General features: G+C 38.7%; 1 protein-coding gene across 1 annotated transcript in view; it reads left to right on the top strand.

Moving 5' to 3' along the window:
- The window catches only part of LOC122199380 (prostate and testis expressed protein 13-like), a 43,107-nt gene that overhangs the window by 2,590 nt on the left and 31,138 nt on the right, over positions 1 to 9,379 (top strand). The window lies entirely within an intron of this gene.

Raw genomic sequence — 9,379 nt, 5'->3', positions numbered from 1 at the left:
TCTCTTTTAGATGCTTTCCCTACTTAGGTTTATTAACCCATCAGCATCTTTTTCTGTGCTTGAAATATTACTTTCAGTTGGTTATATTGTCATGCTTAAGGTAATTCCTCCTTTATGATATGTTTGCTCACCTCACCCCTTTGTTGACATTTTCAAACTCCTTCAACTGTAGCCCTCTCTTACCTGACTCATTATCTCCTGCCTCTAACATTTGCAATTCTTCCTTCTTTAGTCTTGGAAATACAGAGAAAAACAATGGCATAAAGAAAAGCAAAATGAGGGGTTGCCCTGGTGGCTCAGTCAGGTTACACATCTGACTTGATTTCGGCTCAGGTCATGATCTCACCATTCATGAGTTCAAACCCTGCATCTAGCTCTGTGCTGACGATGTGGAGTCTGCTTGGGATTCTCTCTCTTTCCCTCTCTCTCTCTGTTCCTTCTCTGCTTGTGCTTGCTTGCCCTTTCAAAATAAATAAACAAACTTAAAAAAATTTAAAATAGAAAAGCAAAGCAAAATGAAAACAGCTCTCTCTACCCTGCTGCCACCTCCTATCAGCCTACTTGTCCAATTTCTCCTCTCTATTCTCATTGCTCAGTTGTTTCTTAAGTCCCTGCATTCTGGATTCTATGCTCATCAGTGTATTCAAAGTGTACTCTCAAATGTAACTAGTGATCTTCTTAACAGTCATCTCTAGTTGTTTTGCTTGGTTCCCGTTCTCTCTCTCTTCCTCTCTCTCTCTTTTTTTTTTTTTTTTTTTTGAGACTGTTTGATAATTTATTCAGCAAATATTTGTTGAGCACTTAACCTTAAAAATAAAGCTGTCAGTTGTTTTACCAGCAAAAATTGGTTTATTTGGGAATAGCAGGGGATTGTTACCTGGGACTATAACCTGGGACATGCAAGGTTTAGCAAAATGATGGGCAAATACAGAGAACAAAGGAGAGACATTCTTTTATAGAGGAAAGGAGGAAGTTAGGAGGGGCTGTTATAAGCAAAAAGTACTTTGGAGTAAACTGGGAATTTGAAGTATTCTAGGGTTTTCATTGGCTGAGTTGTGACAGTCTCTCATTGGTTGGGCTGTTGTCAGGCAAGTGGAAAAAGCCTCCTTCTTCTTTCTGGGGTAGTCGAGTATAGGCTTCTTCCTTTTGGAAATGCAAGGCACATCGCTTTTTATTGGGGAATCTATAATTGACAATGAACTGTAGGGCATGAAACCTCCCCTTTCTGACCTCTCAGCTCCATTTTAAATGAGGTAGCCTTTACTTGGTTTCACAATACCTATGTTAGGTACTGTGCCATGTCTTAGTGATTTGATGATGAATAAAAAGACATGATCCTTGCCCTTATAAAGCTTCCTTCCAGTTGGGTAGGAGAAAATAACATTTATCAAACAATCACAAATTATTGTAAAATTACAATTCTGTCCAGTGCTAAGGAGAGGCAAATGGTCTCATAAGAACATTAATAATGGGGAGATTTGACATAGTGCCACTGAACAAAGAGCTAAAGGATAGTAGGGAAAATGTGGAAGGGTGAGATGGGGGTGAAAGGAGATTTCTAGGCAGAAGGAAAACCATATGCAAAGGCCTATTGGGGGTGGAAGATTGGAAGATTCAAGAAATTGAAAGAAGACCAGCAAAGAGAGGGTAGAGGTGAGACGGAAGAGGTAGGCAAGGGCCAGGTTATGTAGGTCATGTAGGCCAAGACAAAGAATTTGATTTTTTCCTAAGAACTATGGAAACTCACTAAAGTGAAGATTGGGATGTGTTATGTGACACATTCATATGTGCATTTGAAATTTTGTCTTGGATGCATTGAGGAGAATGCATCTGAGGGGGCAAGATTATGTGAAGTACAAATGCGAAGCAGTTACAGTATTTTAGGCAGAAGATGGTGGTGGCTTAGGTGAGGATGCTAACAGCCAGAAATAGCAAGAAGAGAGAGGACAGATAGCTATTTAGTGGATAAAACTCATAATGACTTGACCTTGAATTGACTGGGGTTGATGTATGGAAGATAGGTCATGGATTATTGGTAGGTTTCTGGTTTTTGCAGCTGGATGCCACTTTCTGAGATGGAAAATTCTGGAAGACCATATTTTGACAGGCAGAGTTAGATTTTGGGCATGGTGAATTTGAGATGCCCTTGAGACATCCAGGTGGAGGTAAAATTAGGCAGTTGGAAATCTGAGTGTGGAGGTCAGATGCAAAGTATGGCCTTGTAGTATTTGCATGTGGGTGGATAGTTGTTTAAGTAATGCGTGTGAATGAGATCTTCCAGGAAAGAGTATAGAATGAAAAGAGAAAGCAGCCTAGTCTCTTCTTGAAACTCATTTGGTGAACTCTCTGAGGTTACCCTGTCCTGGCTCTCCTCTCACCTCTCCTCTTCTGCCTCTCAACTGTTGCTGGTTTCCAGAGTGTGGTCTTTTTTCCCCCTTGGAGAGCTAAATGGTTTTATCGCTCCCACAACTCATTTTATGTGAGATAAGTTCAAAATATTTCCAATTCTTATTCTTCCCTGGTTTCTAAAATTTATCTTTGCTGTGTACTAAGATTTCTACATGAATACCTTTTTTGTCTTCCCAAATACAACATATCTAAAATACTATTTATTGTTTCCCTCTGGATTCACCCTTATGATATCCATATTCCTTTCGGTGATCTTATCAGTTCCCCGGGCTTTCATCACTGAAGGAATGATCATTTTTTACTCTTTCTTATCCCCATATATCTTATAATTATTTTTTTTCAATATATGAAATTTATTGTCAAATTGGTTTCCATACAACACCCAGTGCTCATCCCAAAAGGTGCCCTCCTCAATACCCATCACCCACCCTCCTCTCCCTCCCATCCCCCATCAACCCTCAGTTTGTTCTCAGTTTTTAAGAGTCTCTTATGCTTTGGCTCTCTCCCCCTCTAACCTCTTTTTTTTTTTTTCCTTCCCCTCCCCCATGGGTTCCTGTTAAGTTTCTCAGGATCCACATAAGAATGAAAACATATGGTATCTGTCTTTCTCTGTATGGCTTATTTCACTTAGCATAACACTCTCCAGTTTCATCCATGTTGCTACAAAGGGCCATATTTCATTCTTTCTCATTGCCACGTAGTACTCTATTGTGTATATAAACCACAATTTCTTTATCCATTCAGCAGTTGATGGACATTTAGGCTCTTTCCATAATTTGGCTATCGTTGAGAGTGCTGCTATAAACATTGGGGTACAAGTGCCCCTATGCATCAGTACTCCTGTATTCCTTGGGTAAATTCCTAGCAGTGCTATTGCTGGGTCATAGGGTAGGTCTATTTTTAATTTTCTGAGGAACCTCCACACTGCTTTCCAGAGCGGCTGCACCAATTTGCATTCCCACCAAAAGTGCAAGAGGGTTCCCGTTTCTCCACATCCTCTCCAGCATCTATAGTCTCCCGATTTGTTCATTTTGGCCACTCTGACTGGCGTGAGGTGATATCTGAGTGTGGTTTTGATTTATATTTCCCTGATAAGGAGCGACGTTGAGCATCTTTTCATGTGCCTGTTGGCCATCCGGATGTCTTCTTTAGAGAAGTGTCTATTCATGTTTTCTGCCCATTTCTTCACTATATATCTTATAATTATTAAGTTCTTGCATTTATTTCCTTTTAAAGTCTCCTAACTCTCACTTCCATTTCCTTTTTACTATTAATCTCTAGTTCAGCCCTAATTATTTCACTTTCAGATTCTTTCAGTAACACATTTAATAATATGGAAGGATATGACATAGTAATTAAGACTGTATGCTCTGAGCTCATATTATCTGGGCTCAAAATCTAACTCCTCCACTCCCTAGTTTTGTGACTTAGGCAAGTTATATGGCATCTCTTTGATTCGATTTTCTTACTTTTAAAATGGAGATAATAATCTGACTTTCATGGGGTTGTTGTGAAAGTTAAATGAGAAAATGCACATTAGCACAATGTCTACCAAATAATAATAACTTGCCGCATTATAGATCTTATATAGTATAGTTGGCCCTTGAACAACACAGATTTAAACTGTGCAGGCTGACTGATAATGTAGTTTTTTAAAATAAATATAATAATACTACTGTAAATATATTTTTCTTCCTTATGATTTTCTTAATATTTTCTTTTTCTACCTTTATTATAAGACTACAGTGTCTAATATATGTAACATTCAAAATATGTATTAACCAACTATCTTATCAGTAAGGCTTCTGGTGAATAGAGGCTATTAGTGGTAGTTAAGGTTTTGGGGAGTCAAAAGTTACATGCAGTACTTCACTAGAATTCACCAGTGGAGTCATCTGGGCCATGGGTTTCCTTTGTGGAAAGTTTTTTGATTATTAATTTAATATTTTAAATAGTTATGGAACTAATCAAATAATTCAGTATTGGGTAAATTGCAATAGTCTGTAATGTTTGAGGAATTGGTCCATTTTGTCTAAGTTGTCAAATTTATTTATATAGAGTCATTCATAGTATTACCTTATTATCTTTTTGAGGTCATCAAGGTCTGTAGTGGCATCCCATGCTTCATTCCTGATGTTGGAAATAATAGTTCTTCTCTATTTTGTCAGTCTTACTAGAGGTTTCTAAATTTTTTAGATCTTTTCAAAGAATCAGCTCTTTTATTTTTTTCAATTGTTTTTCTGTTTTCATTTTCGTTGATTTCTCCTCTTATTATTTCCTTCCTTCTGTGTAGGGTTTAATTCGCTCTTGTTTTCTTAGGTTCTTGAGATGGGAGCTTAGAATATTGATATGTGGCTTTTCCTCTGTTCAGATGTATGCATTTCTTGCTATAAAAGGAGCTATAAAAAGAGCACTGCGTTAGCTCCTTTCTACAAGTTTTGACATATTTTAATTTTTATTCAGTTCAATGCATTTAAAACAATTTTCCCTTGAAACTTCCTCTTTGATCCATGGGTACCTAAGAGTATGTTGTTTAATTTTCAAGTGTTTGTAGATTTTCTTATTATCTTTTTGTTATGAATTTCTGGTTTGATTCCATTGTTGTTGGAGGATGCACTTTGTGTGAGTTTAAGTCTTTTAAATTTATTTAAGTTTATTTATGGCCCAGATGTGGCAAACCTTGGTACATGTTCTGTGGGCACCTAAAACAGTGTTTATTCTTTTGTTATTGGGTAAAAGGTTTAGCAAATGTCAGATCCTTTGGTTGATTATGGTACTGAGTTCACCCATGTACTTGCTAAATTTATGTCTAGTTGTCTTATCAATTGTTGAGAGAAAAATGTGGACATCTCCAGCTATAATTGTGGATTTGTCTATTCCTTCAGTTCTATCAGTTTTTGCTTTACATATTTTATAGCTCTGTTGTTGGATGTTTGCTTATTTAGAATTGCTCTGCCTTCTTGATGGATTGGCCCTTTTATGTAATGTTCCTCTCTGTCTCTGGTAATTTTCTTTGCCCCAAAGTCTACTTTATCTATGGTTAATAACTCCTGTTGTCTTTTGATTATTTGTATGCTGTATCTTTTTCATCCTTTTATTTTCAATATTATATTTAGAGTGAGTTTCTTATAGATAACATAAAGTTGTATCATGTTTGCTAATCCACTCTGCCAATCTGTGTCTTGATGTATTTAGAACATTTACAGGTAGGATAATAATTGATATTTTGGACTTTAAGTCAGTCATTGAATTAGTTTTGTTTTTGTTTTTCATGTCTTTTAGTTTTTCCTGCCTTCATATAGAGTACAGGAATAATTTTTAGAATTCCATTTTTATTTATCTGTTTGCATTTTCTCTCACTTTATTCTTGGTGAGTCTAACTGAAAGTTTGTTTTATCTTATTCTTTTCAAAAAGCAGGTCTTAGGGGCGCCTGGGTGGCTCAGTCGGTTAAGCGGCCGACTTCGGCTCAGGTCATGATCTCGCGGTCCGTGAGTTCGAGCCCCGCGTCAGGCTCTGTGCTGACAGCTCAGAGCCTGGAGCCTGTTTCAGATTCCGTGTCTCCGTCTCTCTGACCCTCCCCCGTTCATGCTCTGTCTCTCTCTGTCTCAAAAATAAATAAACGTTAAAAAAAAATTAAAAAAAAAAAAAAAGCAGGTCTTAGTTTTATTGATCTTTTCTATTGCCTTTTAAGTCTCTACTTCACTTATTTCCACTCTTATCCTTGTTATTTCCTTCCTTCTGTTAATTTTGAACTTCATTTGTTCTTCTTTTTCTAGTTCCTTGAGGTGTCAAGTTAGGTTGTGTATTTAAGGTCTTTCTTGTTTCTTAACGTAGACGTTCATCTCTGTGAACTTCCCTCTTAGAACTGCTTTTGCCCCCCCCCCCCTCCCCTCAGTTTTGGTGTGTTGAATTTCCATTTTCATTTGGCTTGAGGTATTTTTTGATTTATGATTTGATTTCTTCTTTGACTCATTGGCTGTTCAGTAGCATGTTGTTTAATCTCTATATATTTATGAATTTTCCAGTTTTCTTTTTGTAATTGATTTCTAGTTTCAAACCATTGTAATTGAAAAAGATGCCTGATATGACTTCATTCTCTTTAAATTTATTAAAACTTGTTTTGTGGCCTAATTTATGAGCTGTCCAGGAGAATGTGTTTGCTTAAGCCATGTGTGCTTAAGAAAGGTATGCATTCTGCTGCTTTTGGATGAAATGTTCTGTATATGTCTTTTAAGTTCATCTGGTCTAATGTGTCATTTAAGGCCAATGTTTACTTATTGATTTTCTGTCTGGATGATCTATCCTTTGGTGAAAACAGAGTATTAAAGTCCCCTGATATTACCAACTTAGAGGTGCCTGGGTGGCTCAGTTAGATGAGCATCTGACTCTTGGTTTCGGCTCAGATCGTGGTCTCACAGTCATGAGATCGAGCCCCCGTGTCAGGATCCATGGTGGGCATGGAAGCTGCATAAGATTCTCCCTCTCCCTATGCCTCTCCCAACTCGCTTGCACACTCTCTCTCAAAATATTTTTTTCTCATGTTTTATCTTGTTCTTTCATTTGGAACATATTCCCCTATTTCTTCATTTTCATTGTGTTAATGTACACACATTAGATAAAATAGCCTCCTCTCCCAGTCTTAAAGGAATGGCATTGTGCAGTAGATGAACTTTATTATTCAACCTTGCCCTATCTCTTGGTTGCCTTTCAAACCTTTGTGATCGTGAAAACAGCCTGTTTTAACGCTAGTGACTCTGAGTAGTTGAGGGTGTGCTAGGACCCGTCAGTGTCCTGAATGGGATGATCCCAGTCAGCACCTAGATTCAGGCTGATGAAAGCCAGATCCTCAGGCAGTAGCTTGTAGAGTATGCAAATATACCTCTTTCAGAGGAAGACTGGGAGATAGGAGTTTCTGTCTGCTCCCTTTGTGCTGATGGCCAGTTAAGAGTTGTTTCTTTCTTTGCTACTGTATCACTGAACCCATGAACATAAGCCCCACTGGCCATCAGACTTAGGCTATCAAACGATGTGTCCTCTGGGCAGCCAGGGTGTTAGATGTGTACATAAGCACCTTAGAGATGCCAACAACTTGGGGCAGGGCAGAGGGAGAGCACAGAAATGACGCCACTACCCTCCCTGGTCCCTGGAGAAGTTGGCCCCTAGATGTAGTTTAATTAGAAGCCTGCCCCTCAGGCCACAGCTATGAAGATAATCCAATAGGCCTCTTTCATAAATACCAGCAACCCTGACTGAGATAGAGAGATAGTGCTAAGATGGTACCCTCTGGCCCTCATCCCCAGATGGTCCCTAAATGGGCCTCGAGATGTGTGTTAAACCAGCAGTTTACCCCTCAGGCCAAAGCTCCAAGAGGAGCAAATAAGCCTCTTTCACAGAGAAACCAGCGTGTGTTTTGGTCCCTGTCTCTGTGCTGTGCCCTGAGATTGGTAGCTGCCAAGTCTTGTCTCTTCATTTGTTACATTCCCATGGGACCGTGAACACAAGAGCCACTGGCCACCAGAGCCAGGCAACTAGAGGTGTTCCCAGGAGGGGATACCAGTCGTATGGACCAACTCCCCTCCAGGGCACATCAATGATCTGCGGTACAGCACACGGAGAATAGGAAGAAAGTGCCCTCCCCCCAAGGTCTCTGGAGAGGATTAGAGTTGGCCCTTAGATGTGTGTTTATTTTATTTTTTTTTTAATTTTATTTACTTTATTTGTTTTTTATTTAAACTTTAGTTAACATACAGTGCAATATTGGTTTCAGGGGTGGAATTCAGTGATTCATCAAAACACTTGATTATATAAAACACCCAGTGCTCATCACAACAAGTTCCCTCCTTAGTACCCATCTAGCCCATCTTCCACTCACCTCCCTCTGTCAACCCATAGTTTGTTCCCTATCATTCAGAATCTTCCTATGGTTTGCTTCCCTCTCTTCTCTCCCCACTCCCATAAGTTCATCTATTTTGTTTCTTAAATTCCACATATTGAGTGAAATCATATGGTATTTGTCTTTCTCTGATTGACTTGTTTTGCTTAGCATAATACATTCTACCTCCATCCACGTCATTTCAAATGGCAAGATGTCATTCTTTTTGATGGCTGAGTAATATTCCATTGCATATATATATACCACATCTTCTTTACTCATTAATCATTCTGTGGAAATTTGGGCTCTCTCTATAGTTTGGCTATTGTTTATAATGCTGCTGTAACTATTTGGGTGCATGTACCCCTTCAAATCTGTATTTTTGTATCCTTTGGGTAAATACCTAATAGTGCAATTGCTGGATTTTAGGGTAGTTCTATTTTTAGTTTCTTTTTTTTTTTTAATTTTTTAACGTTTATTTATTATTGAGAGATAGAGAGACACAGAGCATGAGCAGGAGAGGGGCAGAGAGGGGGAGACATTAGAATCCGAAGTAGACTCCAGGCTCTGAGCTGTCAGCACAGAGCCCAACACGGGGCTCAAACTCACAAACTGCGACATCATGACCTGAGCCAAAGTCGGTCGTTTAACCAACTGAGCCACCAGGCACCCCTCTATTTTTAGTTTCTTGAAGAACCTCTATACTGTTCTCCAGAGTGGCTGCAACAGTTTGCATTCCCACCAGTAGTTCAAGAGGGTTCCCCTTTCTCTGCATCCTTGCCAACATCTGTTGTTTCTTGTGTTGTTCATTTTAGCCATTCTGACAGTTGTGAGGTGGTATCTCATTGCGGTTTTGATTTGTATGTCCCTGATGATGAGTAATACTGAGCATCTTTTGATGTGTCTGTTAGCCACCTGTTTATGTCTTCTGCCCATTTCTTAACTAGGTTGTTCATTTTTTGGGTGTTGAGTTTGATAAGTTCTTTATAGATTTTGAATACTAACCCTTTATCCAATATGCTGTTTGCAAATATCTTCTCCCATTCTGTAGGCTGCCTTTAAGTTTTGCTGCTTGCTTCCTATATGTGTGTTTAATA

This window comes from Panthera leo, chromosome D1 (genome assembly GCF_018350215.1).
Source record: "Panthera leo isolate Ple1 chromosome D1, P.leo_Ple1_pat1.1, whole genome shotgun sequence".
Taxonomy (NCBI): domain Eukaryota; kingdom Metazoa; phylum Chordata; class Mammalia; order Carnivora; family Felidae; genus Panthera; species Panthera leo.
This window is presented reverse-complemented; position numbering and strand designations above follow the sequence as displayed.